Source organism: Trichechus manatus, unplaced genomic scaffold (assembly GCF_000243295.1).
Source record: "Trichechus manatus latirostris isolate Lorelei unplaced genomic scaffold, TriManLat1.0 scaffold00002, whole genome shotgun sequence".
Taxonomy (NCBI): domain Eukaryota; kingdom Metazoa; phylum Chordata; class Mammalia; order Sirenia; family Trichechidae; genus Trichechus; species Trichechus manatus.
In genome coordinates this window covers 29,539,156-29,554,695 of record NW_004443938.1, presented here as the reverse complement: position 1 = coordinate 29,554,695, position 15,540 = coordinate 29,539,156, and the positions used below count along the sequence as shown (strand labels likewise).

The following is a 15,540-nucleotide window of genomic DNA, read 5'->3' as shown; positions in this document are numbered from 1 at the left end:
TGATTTCTTGACTGCTGCTTCCATGGGCATTGATTGTGGATCCAAGTAAAATGAAATCCTTGACAACTTCAATCTTTTCTCCATTTATCATGATGCCTCTTATTGGTCCACTTGGGAGGATTTTTGTTTTCCTTATGTTGAGGTGTAATCCAAACTGAAGGCTGTAGTCTCTGATCTTCAGTAAATGCTTCAAGTCCTCTTCGCCTTCAGCAAGCAAGGTTGTGTCATCTGCATATCACAGGTTGTTAATCAGTCTTCCACCAATCCTGATGTCATGTTCTTCTTCATATAGTCCACCTACTCGGATTACCTGCTTGGCATACACATTGAATAAGTATGGTGAAAGTATACAACCCTGACGCACACCTTTCCTAACTTTAAACCATTCAGTATTCCCTTTTTCTGTTCGAATGACTGCCTCTTGGTCTATTTACAGGTTCCTCATGAGCACAATTAAGTGTTCTGGAATTCCCATTCTTTGCAATGTTATCCATAATTTGTTATGATCCACACAGTTTAATTCCTTTGCACAGGTAAACATCTTTCTGGTATCTTCTGCTTTCAGCTAGGATCCATCTGACATCGCAGTGATATCCCTTGTTCCATGTCCTCTTCTGAATCTAGCCTGAATTTCTGGCAGTTCCCTGTTGATGTACTGCTGCAACTGTTTTTGAATTATCTTCAGCAAAATTTTACTCGTGCTTGATACTAATGATATGATTTGAAGGCACTGGCAAAAAAAAAAAAAGGCCTCCAGGAATTGACTGAACACCAGTTGGGAAGGTTTCAACAAACGGATGCAGTACTGGAGGTGCTCACTTGTCTATGCCAAGAAATTTGGAAGACAGCTACCTGGTCAACCAACTGGAAGAAATCTGTATTTGTGCCCATTCCAAAGAAAGGTAATCTAATAGGAAGCATAAATTATCAAACAATATCATTAATATCCATTAAGATTACAGCCTTGGAAACCCTATGGGGCAGTTCTACTCTGTCCTATAGGGTCACTATGAGCTGGAATCAGCTGGATAGCAATAGGCTTGGTTTTGGTTTGATCCCTGGCAAACCAAGATATATGATCACTCTTTTCATAAATCACTGTTTTGAAGTGAATTATCCTATTCAAAAATCATATTTAGCTCTTCTCTCAAAGTGAATTGTTCTTATATGGCCTTTCTAGCTATGGTCTTGTAACTCCCACAAAATGATTGGCTGTGACTATGCAAACTGAGTGACTTAGGTCTACCAAGGGGATTTGGCAGTTTACTATGCAAACTGAGAGACTTATCATCTACCGAGGGGATTGGTCAATTCGTGGTCCTGGTGGGAGGACCATGCCTTGAAATTGACAAGGAGTACGCTTATAAAAGGGCCAAACCCACAGAGGTTCAGAGAAAACTCACTACCATCAAGAAGAGGTGTCGAGTGCAGCGTGTCCTTTGACCAAGGATGCAGGGTCTCTGCAGTGAGAACCTCCTAGACCTAGATTCGAGGACTTGCAACACTGAAGACATTGAGAAGCGGAGGCAAGCACAGCACATCCTGAAGAGAAACAGTGGCAGCAGTAAGAGAAGTGGGGACCAGGAGACGGGTGCGAGGCAGCTGCAGTGGGCTTGCCAACCAACTGAGCAGAGTTAAAGAGAGCTGAGTGTCTTCAGGCAGGAGGCTTGCTGGTGGAGTGGTGTGCCTCCAAGTACTTGCCAGCAGAGCTAAGAGAGAATTGTAACAATTGCCCGAGCAGGGCAGAGACCTAAGCGTTACTCGTGCAGAGGCTGCCTCAGAGAATCTTGTGCAAGGGTCTTACATATTGAAGGCAGGATACAGCCAGATGTCTCTGGGAAGGAGGCTTGCCAGCAGAGCTAAAAGAGCTGTAAAGCTTGCTTTCGCAGGCCAAGAGAGGCCTGAGTGTGCCCCATGCAGGGGTTGCACACCTCTGCCCCTGGGCAGTGGAGGTCCGGGTAGAGTGGTGGCAAGAGTGCCCTGCATGCCTGGATGGCATGGTAAAAGTCAGCAGCAGAGGCTCAGGAGATCCTGCGGAGGGGTCTTCCTACCGGTGATGCAAGGCCCAGTGAGGCCCAGTGGCAGAATAGAAAAGCCTCAGGCAGCATGGTGGTAGCTGGAGGTGACATGAACACAGCATCTGATTTGAACCACTGCAAGCCTGCCCAATGACATAAAAATGGACATGGGTAATTTGGGAAAGGGCAAGTGTTTCCCCTTTGGGAATCTGTTGTTATTGTTTTATGGATGCTTTCTACAAATAATAATAATGACTTTTACTTTGCCAGTGCTATTAAGTGTCTCGTATGTCCAGCTCAATCACAGATGAATGTAGCACCCATAAAATGGTTGATGCCAGTGGGGGTACGTGTCATTCCTAACAGTCTTAGTTTGAGGCATAGCCTGTCTGCATGTGCAACGCGGATAGACAGACATACGCATACAGATTTTATGAACGTTTACTGTATTCAAGGCACTATAACAGGCTCTTTTAGAGGTGGGCTTTGGAGCGGGGTTCACAAAAACAAAGATCCAGTCTATGATCTCAGAGCTTGTAATTTGCAGAGAAAAAGGTGTAAAAAGAGCTAACACTTCCTGAACAGATATCATGTGATAACCCTATGCATAGGTTATTATCTCATTTATTATCTCATTTAATCATCAAAACAACGCCAAGAAGGTAAATGGTATTACTCCCATTTTATAGGTGAGGTTTATAGTGGTTAAGTAACTTACCCAAAGTCATATGGGTATAAGTAAGAAGCTGGCATTGGAACCAGGTCTGTCCCATGGCAATGCCCCAGATCTTGATCTGTGACAAGTGCTACAAGAATAATTTGGGGGTGGGTGAGTATTTCTGGCATAAGTATCAGGGACGGTTGAATGGGTAGTAGTAACACTAGATAGTAACATTAGATATGGACCTTGAAGAGTTAAAACCAAAACAAACCCAGAGCCGTCCAGTGGATTCCAACTCATAATGACCCTATAGGACAGAGTAGAACTACCCTATAGGGTTTCCAAGGAGCAGCTGGCGGATTTGAACTGCTGAACTTTTGGTTAGCTGCTGTAGTTCACAGTAGCTTGAAGAGTTAGAAGGATTTGAAAAGACAGAGATTAGAGGAGAAGGCAAAATAGGGAAGTAGAACAATGCTCCAATAGCCTAGAGATGGGAAAGAATAAGTGATGGGCAAGGACGAGTCAACTTTGCTAGTACTTTGTAGTTTTCTGTAAATGAACTGGGAAATAGAAGCTGGAAAGGTCAGTGGAGATCAACTTTCCCTTCATGTTTAATTTAAGCAAATATGAAACTCAGTTTGCATGCCCTGAGTGTACTCCATATTTAATTTGCATTGAGGCCAACCAATGCATCCAGATCAAGATGCTTTCTAGGTGGAGTGCCTCATAGGGCTGGACTGAAGCGGGTAGCCAGAAGGAGGGCAAGCAGGCACATGTATCATGCAAATATAGGCAACTCATGGATGGATGCATTCCTGGAAAAAGTCACTGTAAGATTAAATTACATAAATAAAATCCTACTTTCCCATAGAAACAACGTTATAATTTCCTATCAATGCTTCGATACGCATATTCTAATAAAAAGCACCCCAAACACCATAACTAATTTTCCAATAACTTGTATTTGCTAAAGACAATGACTTCAGTGGGTACACATAAATCAAATAGGGTAATACAACAGTCATACAATTTTAATGAATTAAAACTACCCCAGGAGACAAAGCCTTTGCTGGACTGGGAGGGACTGTGGGACCAGAGGCCAAATTGACTCCCAGGTGAGAGACTATGCACGTGGCCAGGGAACCCACCAGTTGAAGGAAAGCAACTGTGAAGAACAGAGGAAGTGACGACTGGTCCAAAGCCTATGGGGTCAGGTCTTAGGCAAACTGACAGGGGTAATCAAGGCCAGCTACAAGGAGTCTTTTTACCCTCAGGCTCTTCCCTCACCAAACTAACCCACATGCCATGGCTACCACACAAAGCTTCTTAAAGCGGTATCTCTGATCTTATTGTTTTCTTGATCAAACACTCCCATTTCCTACAAAGTTCCAAACCCTAGAGCCTGCCATTTATGATCCTCCGAAATCTGCCTGTGCAAACTTATCTTCCCTTACGTCTACCATGAGCTCCACCTGGCAGATCTTCCTTGTCACTGACATCATTCATGATTACCAAAACCTACCTAGACATCAGAGCCAGCTCATGTGCCAGCTGTTCCATGATGGCTGGTACATAATAAGTCATCTGTACCTATCTAGTGGAAGGATGGAGGTTGGATAGATAGATGTCATAATGAATCCTAGCTGGTAATGATCTTTCCCTTGTCAGTGTGCCATAGTGCACTGCTGTTCTGCTTAAAGGAACACTGTATGCTTCCTTCTTTCATAAACCTATGGATACAGTTCTTCTCTCCCTATTAAATAAGAGGTTCTTGAGGGTCAAACTATATTCATCTTTATAGTCCACACAACTCCCAGTACAAGTCCACACAACTCCCAGTACAAGGTCATTCATAGAATATGCGCTCAATATATCAGAAATAAAGGAATATGGCACACTTGGCAGCAGGTGGCTTATGTGCCTCATGGTCAGTTTAATGCATGTAAGGGATAGATTCCAGGTATGGTTAGTAGATGGGTCTGGGTTAGCTTTAACTATTCCAGACAAAGGTTAAGTCTTTATTCTGAATTTAACTTTGCCAGAGACAGTCAAGGTCACCACCTCCTACTACTCCTTCACGACTCAACCTTGGCGTCATCTCTCCGTTGAAGCCTTCTGAGAAGACTCTCCCACTCCACTCCCCACAAGATGCTGGGTCCACCCTGTTCTTGCTCTCTTGGCAGAGTGCATATACACCCTTCAGTAACAGTCCAGCACATTGCAGTGTAACTGCTGCTCCCCTTGCTTCATCTCTGTATCCTTCATCCCCAGAACAGTATCTGACACACAGTAGGCTCTCAATAAATGGTGCTTCGTAAGTATTTTATTTTAGAAGTTATTTACCTAACATTGGGAAATTTTATCTACTACATGCAATCATCATTGTTACTAAACCCAAGATATGCTGCAAAATCTCTGAGGGTAGTAGAATAGCCTGGCCTTTGTCATCAGGTGCCCCCAGTCTTGAAAATCAGCTCTGCCTCTTACTAGAGATGTGACACTGGACAAATCACTTACCATCTCTGAGCCAATTTCCTCCTGTCTACCATGGGGATAACAATACCCATCCTGCAGCGTATTGTGTAAATAGCGTATTGTGTAAATAAATGTAAATAGGGTACCTAACAGGGATCCTGGCATGAGGTTTGCTCTCAATAAATGATAACAATTATAATTATTACATAGGAGGACAAGTAAAAGTAAATGTTAATATATATAATTAAATGAATATATATAAACTATTTTAATTTTAGTGATCTTTTTTTAAAAAGTCAAACTTAAAAAGTTCATTTAGCAACCCCATGTAGACACAGGAGTCTCTGGGTGGCACAAACAGTTAAGCACTTGACTACTAAGCAAAAGGTTGGCAGTTCGAACCCACCCAGAGGCAGCTCAGAAGAAAGGCCTGGCAATCTGTTTCCAAAAGGTCACAGCCTTGAAAACCCTATGCAGCACAGTTCTACTCTACACACGTAGGATGCCATGAGTTGGAACTTTATTACAAACAAACAAACATAAAATCAGTAGAGAGGAAACAGGATGTTTTTTCAACATTAAATATTTAAAGTACGTCAATAAAAGCACTCCATATCAGGAATTGTTCATCAATCTCCATGCCCCCAAACATTAAATATGCAAGTTGCACATATGTATGTCATACTGAGAAAAACCAATGTGGAAATGTGTTTCTAAGAGTCTCCAAAGAAAAGAATCTAGTGCCTAGCTTCCTGTGTAAACAAATGTCATTACCTTTAAAGAACAGTACATCCTGAAATTCTCTGGAACACACTGATGTTTTCATGATGTGTGGGGTGGGGTAGAAGAAATAGAGAGATCTGACAGCATTCCACCATAGAATGAGCTCAGAAGCACTAGAAGACACATTATAAAAAATGCAACACATGCAAATACTCTTCCATTGCAGACGCAGAGAGGTTAGGGAAAGGAAAATGATCGTTTAAGATCAATTTAAGAAACCTGGCTCCTTACAAATAGGAGTAAGTAGGTGGATTTGTCCAAACCACGCTATTTACATTTTCTAAACCCTATCATTTTGTGCAATGGCTAAAATTTTGTACGTGTCACAAGTCTTTCCCCTCCTCCCCTTGCCACACAATGTGGCTGCTTTTAAGAATAAGGAGAAGAAAGAGCCATTATTTTGAAGTCTCACAAATTCACAACTGAATTCAAATTACACAACTCCGTTTAAAAATGGATAAATGGTTTATAAAAGAGACAGCCAAAAATACTTTGCAGCATGATATGAAATATTCTCTAACACATTCTTTCAACATGGATTGCACAGACCTCTCTATGATAGATGTGTACATTAAATTCCTCATTTAAAAAATTATTCTAACAGCATCTTGAATTCAAAAGCTAATGAATCTTAAATAAATAGATAAATAAATATTGAAATATTTGGCCCTGACAAGACCTTGGATTAATATGGAGTAACAAGAGCCAGATCTACCCTCTTGCCTGAAAAAAACTAAAAAAGTGGTCAATATATATGAAACAAAGGCTCTCAAGATACTGGACACCTGCCAACAAAGGACAGTGATCCCTGAGAGAAAGAAAACAAATGAGGTGAGCCCTCCATTTCTCCCAGCTTACCGCCTAGAGAAAGGAGCAGCTCAGGAGACCAGTGGTCTCCCAGAGAGAGGACATGGAGATAGCAGTCTAGTGAAGCTAAGATGGCTAGAGCTCACAGGGCAAAGTACGAGGGAGGAGAGTGCTGCACAGAGAGAACTAGAGAGATTTCAAATCAAGTATTCGGCTAAATATGGATCAGCATATACATATGAAGAAACTATCTATGACCAGGGGGAGAACCACTTCAAAGTATTAGAGGAAGCAGTGACCAGTACTCAAGAAGGATCAAGAATAGTGCCTGTCCACTACAGCCAGAGTAGAAACTTCATAAGTTATGGGGCATTGGTTAGAGTATTAAGAACAGTCTTGTCTTGATAGTAGATTAAATGCTATCCTCGTCCTACTTAACAAAGATTAAAAACAAGATGCAAAACGATCGAACTGGTTTCCAAGAATCTTAACTATTTCCCCCAGCACAGCTCAAGAATATTTTTAGGAATACAAAAGTGTCTAGTGCCCAACAAGGTAAAATTCTGGCATCCATCCAAAATTACAAGACATGCAAAGAAGCAGGATAATATGACCCATAATGAGGAGGAAAACGGATCAGTTAAAACTGACCCGGAAATGACACAGATGATAGAACTAGTAGAAACGGGCATTAACACAGTTACTTTAACTGTACTGCATATGTTCAAGAAACTAGAGTAAAAAAATGAACATGTTGAGTAGTAGAAATATGGAGGATATAAAAAAGACCCAAACTGAACTACTAGAGATGAAGACCTCAAAATCTAAGATAGAAAATTCACTGGATGGCAGGTTAGACATTAACAGCAGCTTAGATACTGCAGAAGAAAAGACTAGTGAACTTGAACACAAAGCAATAGAAACTATTCAAAATGAAACAGAGAGACAAAATATTTGGCCCTACTCAAAGTCCACAATTACAAAAGTGTGCATCAAAGTTAAATGAAGTCAGGTGTCCTGAGGTTGAGACAAAATTCACTATGTAGTTAAAGATCAACTTAATACTGAAAAGAAAGTTTATTTTTCTATTAATACAAGCATTTGACTTTATAGAGATGTCTCACTATAAATCTTTCTAATGATGGTTAGACACACCGTTTACAAGACCTGTCACTGTTATGTTGTTGTGTTGTTGTTAGGTGTTGTTGAGAAGGTTCCGACTCATAGTGACCCTAGGTACTAGAGAACGAAACACTGCCCGGTCCTGCACCATGCTCACAATTGTGGTTATGCTCGAGCCCACTGTAGCTACTGTGTCAGTCCATCTCGTTGAGGGTCTCCCTCTTTTTCACTGACCCTGATGTCCTTCTCCAGGTACTGATTGCTCCTGACAACATGTCCAAAGTATGTAAGACGTAGTCTCGACATCCTTGCTTCTAAAGAGCATTCTGATTGTACTTCTTCCAACACAGATTTGTTCATTCTTTTGGCAGTCCATGGTATATTCAGTATTCTTCGCCAACACCACAATTCAAAGGCATCAATTCTTCTTCAGTCTTCCTTATTCATCGCCCAGCTTTCGCATGCATATGATGCAACTGAAAATACCATGGCTTAGGTCAGGTGCACCTTAGTCTTCAAGGTGACATCTTTGCTTTTCAACACTTTAAAGAGGTCTTTTGCAGCAGATTTGCCCAGTGTAATGCGTCTTTTGATTTCTTGACTGCTGCTTCCATGGGCATTGATTGTGGATCCAAGTAAAATGAAATCCTTGACAACTTCAATCATTTCTCCTATTATCATGATGTTGTTTATTGGTCCAGTTGTGAGGATTTTTGTTTTCTTTATGTTGAGGTGTAATCCATATTGTTATAAAACCAAAAACCAAACCTGCTGCTGTAGAGTCAATTCTGACTCATAGCGACCCTACGGGACAGAGTAGAACTGCCCCAGAGGGTTTCCAAGGAGTGCCCGGTGGATTCGAATGGCCAACCTTTTGATTAGCAGCCGTAGTCCTTAACCACTACACCACCAGGGTTTCCCCATACTGTTATAAAAAAGAAAAAACTAAACTCACTGCCATGGAGTCGATTCCAACTCATAGAGACCCTGTACGACAGAATAGAACTGCCCTATAGGGTTTCCAAGAAGCAGCTGGTGGACTCGAACTGCGGACCTTTTGGTTAGCAACCATTGCACTTAACCACTACGCCACCAGGGTTTCCACACTGTTACAGAATATCTTAAACGATGAGTAACAAAACTTACAAAAAACCCTTCAGTTTAAATAGTTTGACTTTTCTGTCTTTCTGTCTGTCTATCTGTCTGTCTATCTATTTGTCTGTAATAATGAAAACCCATGGTCAAGCTACTATTCTTTAAGTAATTATAGCCTGAATTTTCTTATATTAATGCGTTCAAAATTGTTAGAAGAGCTTATTTCCTTTATAGAATTAATATTCTTTGTTTTTCTGATCTAGTTTTTAACTGATCCATTTTCTAAATCCACTTCTTTTCTAGTAGCTGCTGTTAAATCTTCTGGATTCTCGAAAAATATAATTCACACGTAAGATTTCACTACCGTCTGTACGTGGATACCCACATACAATAATCTTTCCTTAAATTTGCCCCATTAGTGTTGTAAGAAATAATATATTGTTATATCATTTTAATTCAATAATTTATAAACCACAAGATATTTAAATCTGGATGCCTCATCATCAATTCAGATTTTTTTTAAAAATTGAACATATATTCAGTTTCTCTTTACAGTCTTTCCTTTATCACTTTATTGAATACTACCAAGAATACCTATGTTGGTCATTGACAAGATAATTATTCATCATTATATTTTCAGTGACCAACGTAGACCTGCTAGGTATTTAATCCTCAAAGACTTTATGGTCTAGGGTCAAATAAGTGAAAAATATTTTGACACCATATATGTGGTCAAGTGTGAACAAAAGCACTATTGGAGCAGAAGTGAGAAGGCGGCTAGCTGTGCTCGGGTCGGGGGTGAGGGACAGAAGTAGTAAACTTGATAATGAGATGATCTTTATGTCTTGAAGTATGTGTGGAAGTTCACCTAATGGAGAAACTGGAAAAGGACATTACAGAGAGAGGAAATAGCAACTGTAAATGTATAGAAGCGTGAAGAAACAAGGCATATTCTTGGAATAATTTAGATTTGAGTATTACCAAAGTGTAAGTTATATAGGAATAATAATGAAATGAGAGAAATGAGGTAGGAATTAAAAAGTGCGCCCAGATAATAAAGTACCTTGTATAATATGGTAAGGATTTTGAATTTTATATGAAAGCAAAAGGAAGCCATTAAAAGTTGGGGGATGGCATGGTTAGGTTTATATTTAAGAAAGATAGCTTTGGAAGCAGTTTGAAGATCTTACTGGACATAGATGAAGTCTTAAGGTAAGGACACCAGTCAAGAGTCTATTGCATAGTCCTGGGAGACATGATGAGGAATCGGACGGGGCACAAATAGGAGGAGACTGATTAATGAGATATTTAGGGAGAAGAATGAACAGAAGTTGGGAATTGGTTATGTGTGTCTCTGTGGCATGAGGATGAGGAATGAGTGAAAGGATGACTCCAGGGTTCTGAGATGACTATGAGGGTGGTGAAACTTTTTGACTATGAGGCTGGTGGAACTTTTAATGGAAAAAGAGAAGGAGGAAAAGATATCATTTTTGTGGGAAAGATACGATCGTGGAATGTCAAATTTGAAAGTTTATTTGGGCTATTTAAGCAGAGATAAATAATAGATACTTGGAAGTATGGAAATAGGAAACGAGAGCTTCTACTACAGAATAGTAGTAGAAGAAATGAAAGAGAATAAGGGTACTCAGTCTTTGTAAATCAGTAGAGTAAGAAGAGAAGTAAAGAAGTCCTATGACACCACTCTGTGCATGGCAACATTTAATGAGCTGATGGAGAAACAAGGACTGAAAGGGAGTCACTGGAGAAAGTGTAGAGAAGGAGAGAGCAGTATCAAGAAAACCAAAGGACGAGAGTATTTCAAGGAGGAGAAAGTCTCAAAATACAACAGAAAAGTCTCATCAAATGAGAAATAAAAAATGTCCAATGGTGTAGCCAATTAAAAGATCACTGATGCTTTTCACATGAAGAATTGAGGTGCTGAAACTAGATTCCTATCAGATAGGAGGTAGAGAACATCACTAATATAGATTAATCTTTAAAAATTTTAGAGATGGGAGGTCTAGTCAACAGGTTACATTAATAACAATAATAATAATTGTGATGATATTAAATAATTACGGGAAATTACTATTTGTCAGGCATGGTACTAAACATTTTACATGCATTGTTATGTTTAATTCTAGAAAATTTAGACCACTCAAAAACAGTCTTTCTCTAACTCCAAATTCCCATAATATTGCTAATCTTCTCAACAAAATATCTAACTTGATTATCTGTACTATAATAATATGGACTGTGTCTTCTTTTCTTTTGTCCCACATAGTGAAGTTTCATGCACATAGTAAAAACTTGGTATCTTAAAAATTCATTAAAAATTTATTGAGTACTTGCTGTATACATAACTTTGTGTTACACAATAGAGAAGATATTTTTTACTCTATCTGATTCTCCTCAAGTTTGCAAGTCCACTGAAGAGACAAGACATGCGGGTAAAAAGTTAAATTACAGCTTTAAACATAAATTAAGTGTCACTACATTTATAACAGTACTATATAAGCGCAGTAGAGGAGAGACTGCTATGAGCTAGTGTTGTGAAAGAAATATTTATGCAGCTGGTAGAAGTTAAATAAGAGCTTGAAAATTCTGACAAGAACAGACAAGGCTTTCCAGGAAGCAGAAATGCCTGAGCAAAGAATGGTTGTGCATCTCATGAGAGGAGTTCTTGGCCAATGATTTATTGAGCAAAATCTTCAATCCTATTGTTCTTTGCCCCCAAATTTAGCCCATTTCCAACATGTAATTTTCTTCTTTCCCTATCTATTCTAAATTACTCTGTTTATCTACATCTCACAGGCACAAGCCTCTCTGTTCATATTCCATGTCAACAATGACAACCTCCTCATCACTCAACACCTTTAGCTGCTCTATGGATCCTTAGTTATATTTCTGAAGTAATTTCCATTGACCTGGCACCATTGCGTATCTCCTCATCTAGTACTCTACTCATGGTTTCCTAGTACTCTGCACATTACAACTAATAGCTCCTCCCCATTTGTCAAAGACCTTCCCCAGACTACCAGATATCATATCCTACCTCCCTCCTTTTTCTTTCTGTGTTCTCACTGCTGTTTTTCCCACACAAATTTGCTCTAAGATCTCCTGCAGCCAACTATATGTTTCCTTCTTCCAAGACTTTCCTGGCTAAAGTCACTCCTTATGCTCAAGGCTCTAAATCATAGCTTACTGGTTGGAAACCATTAATCATGTTCAGAAAGAACAGAGCTTACTGCTGCTGGGTTGTTCAAGTACTAAGACAATCTGGTTCAATGTAAATTTTTTATTTAAGTTGCGCCTAAAATTGTTTGTACAGCTGGTATAGAGACTGAGAGAAAGAGAGAGAGAGAAATGGGAGTTGAAGAATGACAGGTCCTTGAGGACAGGCCCCATTTTTGTTCAACTCAAGTTGAAAAGCATTAGCAAGGGCATGTGAGAATTTAAGAAACAATCTGAAGAAAGGCAGATACATATGTCCTTCAAGCTATCCTTCAACCTTAGATTCTAAAACTTAAAATATAAACTAAAGCCTGTTGTTGTTAGGTGCCATTGAGTCGGTTCCAATTCATAGCAACCCCAAGTACATGTAAAACTAAGGCTTGGCAAACCCAAATTTTCTTGAGACTCAGATATTAGGTCAATACATTTTAGAAATTTAACAGTTTCTCTTTTTTTCTTTCCCTTTTTTTGTGGATCACTGGCTGATTAATCTGACTGAAACTCTAGTCAAAACACTATGGTTCTGGTTTAGAATACTCTATGGAGCCATGGTGGTGCAGTGGTTAAGAACTTGACTGCTAACCAAAAGGCTGGTAGTAGGAATCCACCAGCTGCTCCTTGGAAACCCTATGGGGCAGTTCTACTCTGTCCCTATACGGCCGCCATGAGTCGGAATTGACTCGATGGCAACAGGTTTGGTATGGTTTTGGTTTATAACCAAAGCTAGAAAATATATACTTTTAGTTCTAGACTTTGTTCTCCCACTAAATTTCACTTTGGTTGTAAACTGGCAATTTGACCTCTGTTTTAAGCTGACTGCTGTTAGAGTCTGTCAGGTCAGCTTCCACTCATAGCAACCCTAAGTATAACAGAACAAAACGCTGCCCGGTCCTGAGCCAGCCCCACAATCGTTGCTATGTTTGAGCCCACTGTTGGCTCATTGTGGGTCTTCCTCTTTTTCGCTGACCCTCTACTTTACCAAGCATGATGTCCTTCTCCAGAGACTGGACTCTCCTGATAGCATGTTCAAAGTTGGTAAGATGAAGTCTCTTCATCCTTCCTTCTAAGGTACATCCTGGCTGTACCTCTTCCAAGACAGATTTGTTCATTCTTCTGGCAGTCCATGAAATATTCAAAATTTTTCGCCAACACCATAATTCAAATGCATCAATTGTTCTTCAGTCTGCCCTACCATTGAGCTGACTAGTAGTCACATAAATATAATGTAGTAACAGTTATAAGCCCACATCCAAATTATTCATCTCTAAAAAGCATTAAACTATTACTATATAATAAACAGGAAGTGCCTATAAGCATTATGCTAGACTCAGCACGTACGGAATAAAACATTTCTAATAAAGATAAAAGATCCTCCAAGCTCACACCTTGAAATAACACTGAATGATAATACAATTTTAAGAGTAAAGAAATTTATAAAGCAATATAAGAACACAAACAGGAAAGTGAAAAAATACATATAGTATCTGCCTTGTGGAGTTGCAAAAGAATGCGCAAGAAAAGCGGCATTTATACTAGGTCTCAAAGGAGGAACGGAAGAAAAGAAGAACAGAGGTGTATATTAAGCATGGACTATTTGCCAGACACTTTATATATGTTATCACATGTTATCTCACTGTTGCTACCATTTTGGAAATAGTGACACTGAGGCAGGACACTGAAGTCACTTGCTAAAATTTGGCACAGCCAGCTTCAAATGCAATTTTGTGTGTTCTGGGAATATACAAGCTCCCTTCCAAGGTCAAGTAAGTGTTTGCCAGGTGAAATAGGGAAGGAATTATTATTGCTATAGTTAAAGTCCCTCTTAGAAAATCTTTACTTAGAATGAATTAACATTTTATAGTTGGAGCTATAATTTTCTATCTCCCCATAAAAATAGTTTCCCTTTTTAAGCTTTTAAAAACCAAATGTTAGGAAAAATGCCTGAGGTCTAAGGTCACTTGAGCAATTTGTGAAACTTTCAAAACTATGCAAAATGTATCTATGTGCATTTTTTCATGGAGAAAGGCTCAGGAGCTTTCTTCAGAGTCCTAAAGGGGCCTATGAACAGCACCCCCCCAACAAAAAAGTGAAGAACCACTGATCTACTGTTTCCTTAGAATTTTTAATATTTTTTTTTTCCAAAAAGGAAAACTTCTATATATAATTTAGTTTAATATTAATATATCCTATTAATAATGTAACAGCTTGATAATGAGACATCGAAAGGACCCTTTCCCATGTTTCTAATTACTCAGGATATGCACAGTGAAAGGATCATTTAGAAAGCTAATTTCCTTTTCATCATGCTTGTTAAGTGTTTACTTTAATTCACATCCTGTGTGACCCTATGGGAAAATTTGTAACTAATACTGGGGAAAATCCCATAGGGTTACACAGGATGTGAACCGGGCCTGTGTTGAACTACCTTCGGCTTGAAAAATAAAATTAGATAGGTGAGTTTCACTTTCTGTTTGTCATAAGTTCCACTTTCTGGTTCCCAAAGTTTAGATTCATAGCATATCCGTGTGTCCGAAATGGAAGCTGAATAAAACTCCAAAATCCTCACTCCCTTTTTAAGGGACGATTTCTCCGTCTCGTATAGCAAAATGCTTTCTGCAGAAAATGCAAATCTGTACAGAGAATTGCGGAGAGCCACGCCAAGCGCTCCGAGTGCTACTCCATACCTGTGCGCACACCCGGCTCAGCTGTCGTTTTCCATTTCCTGTGGAGAACACACATCATACCACTTCCCCTATAGAAAAAAGAAAGCAGCCCAACTTAATTGCTGATGGAAACACTGTCATACTTTCCACTGGCCAAGCTTGAAACCATTACTGATCTAACCTTCATTAATTTTTCCACAACAATTTGCAGAAATGTCAGGAAGCAGCTGCACAAGGACTGATTCATTATTCTTATCACCGCTACTCCACCAGGATAGATATATATACACACACACACACGCACACATGTATCTCTGTGTGTTTTTTTTTTTTTTTCTTACTTAAAAATAAAATTTGGCATTTGTCTGTTGTGGTTGGTATTGGTGGTAATGCACCTTATTCTGAAAAACCCAAAACTATTTTCGATGTCTTCCAATGGTCCAAATATTTTCTACCTGGAGGAGACTCCATAAAGTTTGGAACAGCATCCATGGAGAAAAAGATTGTTTCCTGCCGATTACTCAGTTATATCTGTTAAAACAGACGTTAGCAAATTCAAGTCGTATATAGCAACACTGCATTTATTAGTCAATCACAGAAGCTAAAATTTCCTTTCCAAATGTGAATTAGAAAAATCAAACACCCTTTTCCGAATTTTTTTCTGTTGCTTTTCTCCCTCATC

General features: G+C 39.3%; 1 protein-coding gene across 15 annotated transcripts in view; it reads right to left on the bottom strand.

The window, feature by feature from the left end:
- HIVEP2 (HIVEP zinc finger 2) overlaps positions 1–15,540 on the bottom strand; it is a 243,284-nt gene that overhangs the window by 66,241 nt on the left and 161,503 nt on the right. For 10 of the 15 annotated variants that reach the window (XM_023729534.1, XM_023729576.1, XM_023729567.1 and 7 more), the window contains 2 exons: positions 15,314–15,389; positions 14,880–14,947 (listed from right to left, as the gene is read on the bottom strand). The exons of 3 other annotated variants lie outside the window; for them this stretch is intronic. The gene's annotated coding sequence lies outside the window, so the exon portion shown is untranslated. The remainder of the gene's footprint in view (positions 1–14,879; positions 14,948–15,313; positions 15,390–15,540) is intronic. 2 more of the 15 variants (XM_023729505.1, XM_023729574.1) reach the window with 1 other exon arrangement.